The following is a 15,856-nucleotide window of genomic DNA, read 5'->3' as shown; positions in this document are numbered from 1 at the left end:
TTTCTTTCCGTAAGTTACATCGTTTGCTTGTCCTTTGGTGAACTCTGTGCAGTCTAGTTGCTGCTGCTGCCATCACTAAATGTTCTCAAGGCTGTGTTCCATCACTATTGGATAACCTCTAAAATCAGGTAAGATTTCTATTTCTTTTTGCCAAACGATTTGTAGTTCAATCATTGTAAGAAATTAATTCATTCAGAAAAAAAATCGTTTTTTTTCCCGTTCAAACGAAATTTTTAAAAGTATTTATAAAAACATTTGGAAAATTAAATGATGTAAACGTTTAAAATAACAAATCTTTTGTTCAAATATTTCTAATTAAAAACCTTTTCATTGCAAATCAACATATATCTTCCACAAAAATATCACCAGTAACGATAAAATTGTTGCTAATTTCCTGGTTCCTAGAAAAAAGCTAATTAAGTTAAAAACTATATAAATAATTAATAATATTTAAAAATGGCCACATTTTTATTTTATTCTATATTAATATGAAATTTGTAGAAAAAATGAAACTTAAGTCCTTCAATATAAACCAAAACTTGAAAACTTAGAAAAAAAATTCTGAATTCCTGCTTCATTATTATTATTATTATTTTTAAAGTTCCAAAAACAAATTTTTTTCTTTGTAATTTTGGAATGTGTCTGAAGAAAAATACTTTTACAACACAGGTTATGAATCACTTTTGTTTCCACAAAGAAATATAATGGATTCATTATTTGAAAAATTCCGATTGTAATTGCTATTCCACTTAAAATGAAATTATACCAATAGCAGTTGTCTGTACCTGTATTTAACGTTTCGTCTATTGATGCTTTTTTACCGGAATCAATGGAATATAAATGAATCTAATAAATTAATTTTAAATAATTTTTCTTCTTTGAAATGATTCTACTGCATTGATATTATTGCTAAAACAATAATAACGAGGAATTTTCTTCTTATTTCTACTTAGATCATTATTATTATTCAATTGTTATTTAGGGCTTTACATTGTAATAAAGTTTCATTTTCTAATTTTCATTTGTTTATTTATCTGTTTGATTGGGAAAACAAATCGAATCTTTCTTAAAACTGAGGATCAACTAAATCTTTAAACAAACAATTTCAAACCACTAGTCTTTATTTTTAAATACCGCAAAGAATTTTTCAACCAACGAAAGATATTCGCATATTTGTATTTATATATTAATATTTACTGAAGAAGATATTCCATCGTTCCATTCGAATTTTTTTCCTAAATATTTAAAAAGCTGAAGACAACAAGATGTATATATGTACATATTTTAGCTCTTTTTCTTTTAAATACTTCTGTTAGTTCAAAACTTCCTTTAAAAAAATGGGAATATTTTTAAAAAAATTTGAGTTTCTTTTTATTTCTTAATTAATGTTCTATCAACGGGGAACAGGTAACCTCAGCTTTTACTACCATCCAATATTTATTGAATTCGTTACTCAATTTATCTTCCAAAGTAATTTGAAAAGAAAAGAGGTGAAAAAAAGGAAATGAGTAAGAATAAAGTATTTCCAATTATATCTTTGATGAAAAATATTTTGTAGAATATGAACGGAATTTCTGCCCGCGTGTTTTTTAAAATAATATTTGAATTTCTGCCAACTACAATGTGACCGAATAGAAATGTATTATTCTATCTTCTGAAATGATATTACGAATGACGAAAATATTTCATCTAAATAAATTTGAAACTTAAAGGATTTTCAAATTTATATTTGCAGTTTGTTTTCCCCAATGCTTTTTTTTTTTTTTATCATTTTGAAATAAATTGAAATTTGTTCACAGGCAAGAGAAATATTTTTCTTTTTATCCCGATTTTGAAATGACATTTTAGCTCGAGCCTATTATTTAGTGTGACAGATTTCTAAAATTTTATATAACAAAAATTTTGTTGAATGTGTTTTAAAGAAATCAATAATTTTGTTACTGAAATGCAAAGAAAGAAAAGAGAAAAAAGCAGAAATAATACAACCTCTGACACAAATTAATACTTTTGTGCTGCCATCTTTTGGTCAAATGATAAAACATTGTTTATATTTTAAAAAGTAAGCAAAATATCGGTTTCAAAATGAAAAAAAAAAAAAAAAAAATCTAATTTAAATTGATTGTTTATAACAAACACTGATATAATTAAATATTCCTATCTCTGTGACGAAAATTATTTGATAAATATTTGTTACTTAAAACAGATTTTAATATGATTTTTTTAAATAATTTTACATGATCATTCTATTTTTTTTTAGTTTATATAAAAAATAATAGAAAAGTTTAAATTATTTTCGAAACTGTAAAAAATTTCAAATCTTATGAAAATTCTAAATTTATTTTGTGCAGATTCATCTTAAAAGCCTAAATTGATAGCATTAAAACTATTTTGTTTAATTTAATTCACTATTTTTCAAGAAAGTTGTTTTATATTTTCTTAAAACTAAATCATTTACATTTGTTATCATTTGAATCCATCTATAATATTATTTGTTTAATATTCTATTTATAAATTCTTTAAAGATTTTTTTCTTAAATTCTTAATTCATTTTTTTTCTGTTAACTAATTTCATAAGACTTTGTTTTTTTTTCTCTTACTTTCTATCAAGTAAATTAAAAAAATATTTTAGCTAAGAAATGTATATCAATCTGTGTATGCAGTAAACCTGGAGGTATACATAATACCCCTCTCCCAAGGGATACTTGAAATGGTCTCAGAAAACTAATGGGGGGGGGGAGTATAACAGTGCGGATTAATAGATAGATTAAACATTATGAAAATAATAATTAAAAAAATTTATAAAAAGTCAAAATAATTAAATCGAATCTAAAATAATTTTAATCAGGGAAAACATGAATCTTTTAAATTCAGATTAAGCAAATATTTTATCTGCAGTATCAGCATTTGTCAAAAGGGACAGTATTATCAGCCGTCTTACAATTATTTGTACATTTCAATAACCATTCCCCAAATCGGGAAAGCAGCGCAGCATTATTTTCTTGCAATAAAATTTTATTTTTGCATAGAATTTGAGATAATCCCGGCATTTGCTGACTGTCAGTTTGTAATCTGTCTGTTTTTTGTTTTTTTTTGACTTATAGTTATTTGTCCATCAATTGTGCATTCTTTAGTAACTATACATAGTATGGTAGGGCTGGAGTAAAAGAACCATTGACAGTTCAAAGGGTAAGCAAATAAAGGAACTCTGATTTAGAAACTGAAAATCAAATATTAGACAACAAATAATTGTCACATTACAGAAGATGCATTTCACGCAGTAAACAATTATGGAAGTAAAATAGGAATCTTGAAAAGTATTATTGAAGTATCCAATTTTTTCTCTTGTGGAAACTTCGTTTTAACGATTTTTTCTTTTCAAACAATGATGAACAAAGAAATTTCCTGTTAATAAAATTAAATTTCTTTCCCTAATGATACGAAAAGAAAAGAACATATTTAGTCACAATAGCTCTTGTAAACAAGCAGTATAAAGGGTATTACTTGATGATTCATTTTAAGAAACAAACAAACAAACGAAACTAAGAAAATTTGTTCACTTTGTTAAGACAGAAAAAAAAATCAAGTGACAAATAATTTAAGATTCATATCGCAAGTATTAAATCGTTTCAGAATCATTGATATGATCAAATTCTAATTAAATGTGATTGGTTAAGATTGTGATTAGATAAGCCCCTTATTTATATTTCAGCACTCTATTAAATACAAAACTTTACGGCAAAAACGACTGATCTGTTGTTTATTTTTAATTCTTTATATTTTTACCTATTTAAAATATTTCATACGTTTTATAAAGTTAAGAATCATTGAAAGAAAGATGAAAATCAAATATCAGAAGCTCAAATTTACGCAAAAGGTGTCATTATAGCTGCTTACAAGAGGTTTTTTCGATTATTTTTAATTTTCTCACATCTATTTCACAAGCTCTTTAATAATTATCTATGATATTTTTAAATCAAATATTTGCTTTTCGAAACAGATATTTTACAATCTGCTATTATTTTCATATGTGTATACAGTTATACCATTATTTTTGTCCAAAACTGATTTTTGAAGTTTTCCTACTTTAATCAATGCAAAAGGAATTTCCTGTTAGTTAAACAGTAAAAGAAGGAATTGCTTCTGTAAATTATTTATGTTCTGCTTCTTTTCTTTTCTTTTTTCTTTTTCTTAAAACCGAGACTGATTTTTATTGACAATTGCTACAGGAAAATGACGAAGGTGTAATGAGAAATTGTTTTCCTACTTTCCGAAGGGATGCAACCGAACATCTCAAGGTTTCAAAATAACACAGATTGGAAGTTAAAATGAGGAAAAATAGATTTATATGTACCCAAACAAGAAATAAACAACTATTGACGATATATGTTTGGAATTCTTTGTTACACAAAGACGAATAAAAATCGTTTGCATCAGTGAATTCATTATATTACATGGTTCTATCATTCTGAGCTGCTTTAGCATTTCAAGATTCAGCAATATTGTAAAACGATTTTTTTTTGTCTTTTTTAAAAATATTTATTCTAATAATGGTCAAAAGTTGTCTTTACATTTAAAAAAAAAGTTTTGAAAATTCCATTGCTGTAATATAAAAAATTGGATTCATCTCCTTGCTTAAAGATGCCATTAAGACCCAAAATATTCGAAAATTTTGAGAAATTAATAAAATTTTAAAATTAGATAATGAATTTATTTTGATGTTTCTGAGACATATACTGTAAAAAAATATTATTAATAACAACAAAATCTTATTAGATTGAAATATTATAAAGAATGAAAAATATTTTAGGACATTTTTTTGACCAATTTATAATGCTACATTAAAACATGTTACAGCAATATAAATAAAATATAATATAACATCGTAAATTTATTATCTCGTACATGTACGCAATTTTTTAAAAAAATGAAAACAGAGATGTAAGCCATTTAAATATTTAAAGATTAAAAAAAAAATTCTCAAAATTTAACGATGTTTATTTTTTCACTGCATTGTTTTTTAGTCAAAATTCGGCATATTTGTTTGAGATACAGCTTTCGCATTAATAAAATATTCTTTTGATGATTTACACACTGATAAAAATGATTGCTTAACTGTCTTTCCATAGCTTGCCTGACATGGAAATTCAGAAAATTTTGTGGATTTTCACTACAACAATTGATTCTTATATTTAAAGCATTATTTGAGGGATCATTGAAATCAGCGTAGAGTAAGGGAAACAATGGAAATAGCACGGAAAGGAATATGTTTTAGCATTTGTGGCTCTTTGAGTTCAGTGTTATGTCATGAATCATTAACATCAAATTTGATGCTCGGAATTGTGAACTTTCTAATATTAACTCTGATCGCTGTTCTTGCTTTTAGAGGTCGCCCTAATTTCTTTTTTTATGTTTGCGCTTATCAAATAACGCGAAGAACAGAACATTTTCTCTTTCTTTGAATAATTGGACCTGTTATTTCTTTAAAATCACTAGTTAAATAACGCCAATAAGAAAAGCTTCAGATGTGTTTAAAGCCATTCATAGGTGAGCCATTTGGAGTAAGCCAATTTCCCAAGATTTTTTTCCATATAAATCAAACTTTCAGTAGATATATTAACACTCATTGCCTTTAAATATTTCTGATATGTACTTAAATTATTTATGTTTTCTGATGAAGGATGTTTCTTTATTAGCACAAAAGCCGAAGAATATTTTTACGATATATTCTTTATATTTATTGAACGAAGTTCAGAAAATAGCACAACATTGTGAATATATTGTATAATATTTTACGCTAATAGGAATTTTTTTTAATCGGCTAAAAAGGAATCAGAAAGAGTTTCCTTATTTCCTCTTTAAATGTGTGGAATACGCGATTTAATTTAAACAATTCAATTTAACGATATCTGTTAACAATGAAAACGATGTTTTTAAAAATGGAATCCAAATTCTTATGATAAATATTATTTTAATTAAAAATTTTGTCTAACAACGGAAAACATTATTTTTCATATATACAAACTTGTCTTGTTCCATATTTAGTTTTACGGATTAAAAGAATCTAGTGTTATAGCATTTTGATAATTAGAGAAATTTTATTTATTTTATCTTGTCGATATTAAATGCTGATGCAATAAAATGCACTGGAACTCTTATTTTACGAATTAAAAGTTGGCGTAAAAGCAATTCATTACCATGGAGTAAGAGAACCAATCACTGTAGTGGTCATTTTATTTTGTGTTCTGATTGCGAAATTATCCCATTATTAATTCGAATATTTATAATGGTTCCATTACAACCAATGACGTAAAACTCTCAAACAGTTTATTATTCCAAGGAACTCTTTTATCTTCTCGGAAATTTCTATTTCACTGATACAGGTTTTATACGATGTGAAATCGTTATATTTGGTTTTTCTATTAGAGATACGAGCTCACAGGGAAAAACCATTATGTATAATTTAGTCTTTAAAAAAATTTTTCAACTTTTTATTTAATTAATTTTACACGCGCTCTAGAAAACTGACCACTTCAGCATTTTCTCACGCTCCGAGCGAAGAGTCCCTAATACTAACAACATTCTTTTAAAGATACCTCAGATTCCCTTTCCTAAGTCCACACGTGTCCAAGAAATACCTATCAAAATCTCATAGTAAAATCACTGAAGGAAAAAATTTCTGTCTCTTTTACTCTTTTGTCGCGATGTAGACTGATGCCTCTTTTATCAACATTTGTTCCTTGAGCTAATTATACCTCTTGGGATGAAATAAATCGAAATTAAAATATTTCAGAAGTTTTTTTTCTCGACCATGCATCTGTTAATATATGTTTACATATATATATATATATATATATATATATATATATATATATATATATATATATATATATATATATATATATATATATATATATATATATATATATATATATAATGAAATTAATAATGTAGAAACAAAAATTCATGAAAAATTATGAACAAAAAAAATATCAGTATACAACTCATTTTTATAGAGTTATATAATGATCAGAAGAATTTTTCTGAAAAACAAATTTTAGTTTACAGCTTTATTTTACTGACCTATAAAAGAGATCATTTTCTTACAACATCTAGAATGCTATGTCCATCACTATGCGTTTTAAAAAAGGAACAACTTTAATTAACTCATATGTTTATTCACTATGTTACAAAATAGTTTAAAATCATCTTTAAAGTACTTAACGTAGTTTGTAAAAAGCGCAGCTATTGTAGGAATAGTGAAAAATTAATACTTTATAGTTTCGCTTTCTGTATAACACGATTTATTGTGTAGTAATGATTATGCGAGTTAAATAGTTTTATCACAACCTAAACATAAATATTCAAACAATACTATGAAGTTGATACAAACAAGGCCATTAAATTAAATTAGGTTGCAAGTTTCTAGTTCTATGTAAAATTACATAACTGATAGAAGAGAAAAAGAGCTAATGACAAAGAAAAAAAAGCCCAAAGAGAAAAAGAAAGCTGTTTATTTTTATATAGTGATGAAATCAAATTACTGTAAAAAAATGTGAAACGGAATAATTAAATCCAGCAATTCTGTATTTATTTTTTATTTTCGTATTGAATTCGATTTTTTTTCTCCACCACAATTGTTCTTAAATAGAAACAGAAAAGAAAAAATCTGGTGAAATTTTATTCTAAATTTTGCTTGTTTCCTATTTGTTGCCATTCTGATTTATTATTTCAAGATAATGTCTCTCAGAAAAATGCTTTATTTCTTGCTGTCACCATTTGGAACGAATGCATTTATTACTATCATTTTCAATATGAGTTCCTTTAACCTTACGATGTACTTACTACACAGAAAAAAAGTTGGAATAAATTAGCGATGCAATTAAAAATTTTCCTCAGTGACAAACGATTTTTCTTCTCCGGATTTTTCTACTTCCGCTTTTAACGTGATGAGTTGTTGAAGTTGGAACAATGGCGTGGGAACAGGTGTTCTATAAATTTTCATTTTCTGCTGCTGATGCTTTTAATTGAGAACCGTTTCGCCAAGGTCACAAACGGGCAAATCAGGAAGTTCTTTCGCGACTTTCAAGTTTAACCTTTCAAAAGAAAAGGAATATTATTCAAATATTTGAAGTTGCAAAGAAGGAAAAATGGTTGAAATATTTCTGTAGGAAACGGATAGAATTTTCGGTATTTTCTAAGTTGATGAAATTTCAAAATATTGAATTGATTCATTAAAAAGAAATTTGAACAAATTTTTACAAACGTTTTCTAAAGCAAATTTAAAAAAAAAAAACCTTCTTTGTTAATGTTGTGTCTGGCATAGATTAAAAAGAAATCTTAATATATGTTTGTTTCCGAAGTAAAATGTTTTTTATGAACAAGTAATTAAATATATATATAATGTAAAACATATATTTTTGAAACAGTTTCGTGGCCGAAGAGAGAGAAGACACTTTAAGTTTTTAAACTTCACTTTTATTCCATCCCGGGAGGCATAATCTATGTTATAAGCAAGAAGCGTGGTACGTCTAATTCACAACACAAGAGTGAAAAGAAAAAAGAGAGAACGAAGTATTCATCCCCATGATTATATACTGCGAGATTCTGATTGGGATTTCTTAACGCGTGTCGATTTAGGTAAGAGAATTATAGGGATCTTTTAGAAGAATTTGTTTAGATCGAAAATTTTTTATCCTTTCACTCGGAGTGTGAGAACTTGTCGATTTCAGCAATTTTACAGAAATTCTGTTGCATTAATTAAAAAAAAAAGTGGAATTGGACCAGGAAATAAAAGAATATTTTAGAATAAAGTTATTATGGGCTAAATTAAGACAAAACTTCGAAAATTAATTAGAATTGAAATTAAATTTTAAAATATCATTACATACATGTATATAAATCTTAATGTATGTTTCCGAGATGAATTTTTTTTTATGTAACAAGTAATTAATTTCACCGCTTAACTGTTTTGCCCGAATGTCATGCGTGCATCAATTTATCGAATTCTGATAGTTGTAAGCAAAAAATAAACCATTCATAACGATTATAATTCAGTATTAGGATTACTTCGAATACATAGATAAGTCAAGAATTCAATGGATTTCTATTTGAATCAAAAATAAAAAAAAATTTCCCAAATAAAAGGTGTCATGTTATTATATAGTAAAGAAAATAAAACAGTTAAGGAGTTAAAGTATATATATATATATATATATATATATATATATATATATATATATATATATATATATATATATATATATATATATATATTTAAAAATTTGCTTCTCTATAAGGAAAAAACACTTAAGAATATTTAAATGCAAACGATAATTCCTTTCTACTTGAAAAAAATTTCAACTCATAAATTATTAGCCGTAAAAACTACAAATCATTAGCGCTGAATTTTATTTTCCAACTTTTAAATTATTATGAATGCATTCAATATCTATTCATCAGCTAAAAGTGAAAATATACTTAATATTTAATTGATATCATATATTAGCTTGCTTTTAAACAAACTTTTATGGAAGATTTTTCGTCTACTGAAACAAAGTCGGTGTAAAAATTGCCGAAAATTTAAATTCTCTTCATATTGCGACACAGACTTGTAATCAAGTACATGAAAGAATCAAATCGATCTAATCCGAAACGAGGATAAAAGGAAACTTATTTTAATAATTGCAACTTTTAAATGCAATCTGTAGGAGGAGCTATTTTAGCGGAAGGAAATAGGATGGAAGGGGAGGTGATAAGTAAGAAGATTCATTCTAAGAAAAATCCAAAGTGCTTACGATATCTATACATTTTTTTAGTTGATAGTCGAGTAAAATTAGTTGGATTATTTCCTTACATACAGTAAGAATTATTTGTAAAATTGTTATGCAACGTTCTGCAAGCATTTCTACCATTATCGTGTTTATTCTACCATTGCCGCAATATTAGCTTTATCTCTACTAATGATAAAGGATAGATCTGTTTCTACAAATCAAACCATTTATTTGACTTACAGTTATTAAATTCCACTCTAATATAATTTGAAGAATGGATATGCATATTGGGGCGATGTTTTTGAAATTTTACTTATTTAAAAATAAAGCGTGATCTTGGATTTTCTCTGCGAAAATTTTGAAAATATTATTGAATAAAGTTCTAATACATCATTTTAAAATCCAAGAAAAAATATTCTTTTGATGATACGATTAAAAAAACATCGAATTTCGAAAGAACAAAAAAAAAAAAAAAAAAAAAAAAAAAAAGTGCACTCTCTCATCTAAAGTTTAATAATTTTTAAAATTTATTTTTTATACAATTTTTTAAGAAATACATTTCATTGCCAAATATTTAATGTAATCTATTGAGGGCATTTTTGTTTTTTCAACAAATATTTCAATGCTTCAATTATGAAAAACATTTTTAAAAATTATTCAAAAAACATTTTGGAAAAGTTACCAAAATTGAAAAAAAAAAAAAAAAAGTTGCACAACAATTAAATTGATATAATCGAAAAATGGATTTTTTTTATATTTTAAGATGATGTAAAAATCATTTTTTGTATTACACTACATTCAGAAGATACCATGGAAAAATGACAAAATTTTGCTTAATTTTTAATTATTTAAAATTATAACAATTATTCTATGATGGATGTTCCTAACTTCTTTGTATAGTAATATTAGATTTAACGCCTGTCTTTTAGAGAACCAGTACATAAAAGTACAAACAGTCATCTTTATTATTACATGACATTATATGTATTGCCTATTATATTTATATCCAATACATTTTGCAGTGATATTTATTTTTTTAATCTCATATTTTATAAAAACTCATGTATTAGTAAATTAGAATGGACTTGATTTTTTTTTATTTCGAGTTATCTAATAGAAAAAATATTTTTCGGATATGGCTATAAATAATAATATATGCAGGTATTTTTATATCATATCATGCATGTTACTCGTTAATGATAGAAAATTACTTATTCAAGTTTTCTGGAAATTGTATGAAAAAATTTTTTTCTCCTTTTTCCTTTCTGTAAAATTTAAAAAAAAATGAAAACGAGTCCTTTTTTTATTTTCTTGTATATGAAGTATAGAGGAAGAATTATAATTGTCAAATAATCCTAAGATGAGATTTTCTCGAATTCCCACATTTTAGATCCCCCGCCCCCTTGAATCCGAAAAACACATTTTTGACATTATGTATGTCTGTGAATTCGATAACTTAAAAACATTTTGTGCTAGACAACTGAAATTTGGTGTATGGAATTACCCCCAAATATGTTGATTTCTGTCAAATTTTAGGAATTCTGTCTATACAGTTGTTCGATTACAGGTTGCTCAACAGCTACAAAATTCAAAGAGTTGAGTAGATAACATTTGGTACACAAATTCATCATTTGAAATATAGAAATTCCACCCGAATCCCAATTCATCAATTGGTTTGACGGTCTGTCGGTCTGTATTTTCGCATACATGTAAATGCATTAACTCATAAGCGCAATGACTTGAATCAATAAAATCCGGAATGTTATCTTGTGATTACAACTGTAGTTTGTGTCAAATTTTGGCGCGAATCGAATTGTAAAAAAAGGCGTCCAAAATTACATACTTTGGCGATAGATTCAGTAAAAATGTTAGATTCACGCCAAAAATCAATATTTCGCAACTATTGATCGCCAATGCCATGGATTCATTTTCTTACACAAGATCTACAATTTTATAAGGAGAAAGGGAGGTTAACACCTCTGTAGGAAAGTATGCTAAAAGAGTGGTTAATATTGGTTATTTTAACAACTCGCACTGATTAAAATAACCAATTCAATCTCAATGATATATCAGAACAAATTAATATTTTTCAGTTACAGTCGAACTTTAATATATCAAACTTCAACGCATCGAAATTCTCCTTAAACAGAACGCTTTACTTCCTCTCATACAAAGTATGCAAATAGAAAGTAATTGTCAAAAAAAAAAAAAAAAAAAAAAAACGAGATTTTTACGAACCTTTGAGAAAAATACATTTCTTGTATCAATCTGACTGCCCGAACGAATTAGACTTTCGGCGAATGAAGTTCGTTAAAAATTTGATAGAAATCTGAATATTTGGTGGAAATTCCAAATACCAAACACGATCAACTGATACTTAACACGACACTCAAAAATTGAACTAGATGAATGGAATTTGGTATATGATCTTTATATTAATTCTCTAGATTTCTTTCAAGCTTTGAACGAAATCCATTAAGAAGTCAATTTTCAATAACAAAATGAGCAGAGCTAAATGGATAAAATTTGATATATAATTTTAACATTCAAGGTGTAAATCAAATCACTGACTCTCCGACCCGCCCAAAGGCACACGGATAAATAATACTGAGTGAACGGGTCGCCGCATTAGCAACACTGGCGAGAACTGTGATTGAGTCCTAAGAGCCATCACCGGCCACAGTACAACCCTTCCCGAAGGAAGTACGTCCCATCATCGATGAGAGGAGCCAGAACCCCACACCTTTTGTGTACCCTCCAGGGTGGCGAGATCCAACCACCATACCGGAAGCATCTCATCCTCATTTCGAGCTCCCCCACCCCCGAGGGTTACATTTAAGGTGTATATGACCGTCAAATTTGGAAAAAAATCCATCAAGGGACTGATTGTCGATCGATCAGTACTTTCAAAATAATATAAAAATAATCAACGATAAATATATGAAATTTGATATGTGATTTTATGACTACAACTGTAGTTCTGTGTTAAATTTTGCTTTCAGTCGGTCTGGAAAAATATGTGCAAAATAGACATGAATTCAGACATGACAGACATGAAATAGACATCAACATAGAATTCTGGTATTTGTATCACAGCAATGAATTGTCAAAGATCGTACGGTATAGACATGAAACAGACATGAAATAGACACCAACATAGAATTCAGGTATTTGTATCACAGCAATGAATTGTCAAAGATCGTACGGTATAGACATGAAATAGACATCAACAAAGAATTCTGGTATCTGTATCACAGCAATGAATTGTCAAAGATCGTACGGTATAGACATGAAATAGACATCAACATAGAATTCAGGTATTTGTATCACATCAATGAATTGTCAAAGATCGTGCGGTAATAAGTACTGTAATGTCAGTTGTTCAGTAAATGGTATGCGGATAGTGATACATTTACCAGCTTTCTTTACAATACTAAGGAACTCAGAAAAAGAAAATCTGAGCACTCATGGCGTTCATGGCCTAACCAAATATCCACAATTTTAAGCGGAGGTGGAGAGATGGATAACAATTTTATTAGAGAGAATGCGAGAAAATTTCGTGGTGACCACTCACCTTGTTTTTTTTTATCAACTTTTCAATTTTATTAGAAAAGGTTTCTTATATGATGAGCAAAAAAACAAAAACAAAAAAACACTTTTTGATATGACAGTATATATATGTAAAGAATGGAATAAATAATAATTTAATTCCAATAATATACAACAGTTTTATTATCGTTCAGTTTTTACATACTGATTAGAGCTTATTTATGAGTATCTCATCAATTGGGACATACTGGATGAAAGCTTTGATCACGATAAAGCTAGAAGAAAAAAACTGATGATAAAGAAGATGAGTGATCTGAAGTATCACCCAGAAAATTAGAAATGAAAGCATTTCAAAAGTTTTGACACGATTTGGGTTGTTTTTCTAACATTCTTAAGAAAGTTTTATGGCTCTGAATCGAATTGAATAATATGCAGAACAACAAAGGATTTCAGTGAAAGATAGCTGCAACTTTGTATAAAATAATTGAAAGGAGCTAATAAATTATAATTTCTAACTTATAGTGTTAGTGGTTAGTAACATGCATATCTTAATACATTATAAACTATTTCAAAATTTCATGCTTTTATTTGTAATTTATTCAACTAAATAACATTGGTAGTCCAATATTTAATTCTAAAAATTAGTTATGATTTGTTTTATCCTGTAAGAATAATATGAAAAACTTTCGACATTTATTTCTATTTATTAATATTCCATATATCGAACTTTTTTGCAAGAATTTTTATATCCAAGAATATTTATATCCAATACATTTTGCAGTGATATTTATTTTTTTAATCTCATATTTCATAAAAACTCATGTATTAGTAAATTAGTTTCTTTTTGTAAATTCTCAAGTACATTTACAACACATCTTCAATCACATGTGGTCATTTGGCTGTTATGTCTATTTGCATATTTGGACGACAAACATAATCTCACCACTTATACTGTTGAGTGAAAATATTACAAAAGAATGATATTTTTATGGTTCATCTGCGTATATACGGACAAGTAAACTTAAAAATGGAAAGTCATAGGCGTTCCATCTCCAATATTCTGGGTATGAATGTAAGTTTGTATTTTAAATTGTTTCCACGCATACTCTCTATTATTTCCTGAAATTAACTTTTTTTAAATTTCGACAGCAGTCCCTCATAGCAATATCAATAATTTCCCTTCTCTGAATCAATTAATATTTGGAAAATTCAGCTGAAATTCAATTCAATTTTAATGCGGGATTTCAAGATTTTTGGAAACAAACGGAATTTTTCAAGCTCTACATTCCGGATCTTATTATTATCTATTACAAACGTCTTGCAACGATAATCATTTGGAGCGCCAAAAATTCCTCGCCAGAACGCGCCAAGCACCCAAAATCTACTTTTTTTTACTTTCTCATATATGTAGTATAGGGAAAGTATAGTAATCATTAAAAAATTCAAATTCGAGACTTTGACGAATCTCCGAATTTTAGACCTCCCTGCGTTCGAAAAACACAATTTTGGAAAATGCCCGTCCGTCCGTCTGCCTGTGACAAAAACGTTTTAAGCTAGATGGTTGAAATTTGATGTATGATCTTTACACCAAATTTCCAGATTTTTATCAAAGTTTGAGTAAAATTTGTTCGCAGAAAGTTCGTCTGCCCGAATGTATAAATATGATAACCCTTTAAAGGGCCATTTTTTTGTAGTCATATTATGTTACAATATTTTTAGGCTTGAAATTAGAATAAGAAAAGGGATTCATTTAGCTTATTAGATAAATTTAATTTGATTCATTGATTAATTTGGTTAATTAATAATGAAGTGACAAATCAAGACACATCATTTTGTGTGAGATAAAGAACTGAAGCATCTACGTTTCTGTCTTTCTAAAAAAATTTGTCAGAACTTATGCCAACCTACATAATTTCATACAAAGATTGATAAATTTGGTGGGAAGCATACTTCCCACGGCCTTAGAAAGGGCTAACACGATAGTTGCAAGGCGAAGAGAACTGGATAAATAAAATTTGGTACATGCATTTAACATCTATAGTGTAGACATTTATCAAATTTTGAGCTAAATCCAATGAAGAGTTACCGTCTATGGGTCTATATTTTCAGATAATTCAAAAAACCGCAATGACTTAAATATATTAAATTTTGTTTTCGTGACTATAATTGAAGTTATGTGTCCAACTTATTTGTTTCAATCGCACGGTAAGAACGTGTGTAAAACACAAATTCGATTTTCGTATGCTATTAACCGCATGCCACGTATATATCGCCAAAAAGCTCAACAGGGATCACGCGAAATGTAAACATTTAAATTCACACCAAACTTTAATATTTTGTAACTATTGTACGCCAATCCCATGCAAGGCGTTCTCTGGGATAACTTCTATTAGATAACCCTTCTAGGGCTTCCCACCAAATTTATCAATCTTTGTATGAAATTATGTAGGTTGGCATAAGTTCTGACATATTTTTTTAGAAAGACAGAAACGTAGATGCTTCAGTTCTTTATCTCACACAAAATGATGTGTCTTGGT

General features: G+C 27.6%; 1 protein-coding gene across 1 annotated transcript in view; it reads left to right on the top strand.

Annotated features, from left to right (window-relative positions):
* Positions 1-15,856, top strand: part of LOC129957198 (sodium/potassium-transporting ATPase subunit alpha-like) — a 172,303-nt gene continuing 156,447 nt past the window's right edge. Inside the window, exon 1 of the mRNA XM_056069401.1 lies at positions 1-128. The gene's annotated coding sequence lies outside the window, so the exon portion shown is untranslated. The remainder of the gene's footprint in view (positions 129-15,856) is intronic.

Source organism: Argiope bruennichi, chromosome 11 (assembly GCF_947563725.1).
Source record: "Argiope bruennichi chromosome 11, qqArgBrue1.1, whole genome shotgun sequence".
NCBI classification, from domain to species: Eukaryota; Metazoa; Arthropoda; class Arachnida; order Araneae; family Araneidae; genus Argiope; species Argiope bruennichi.
This window is presented reverse-complemented; position numbering and strand designations above follow the sequence as displayed.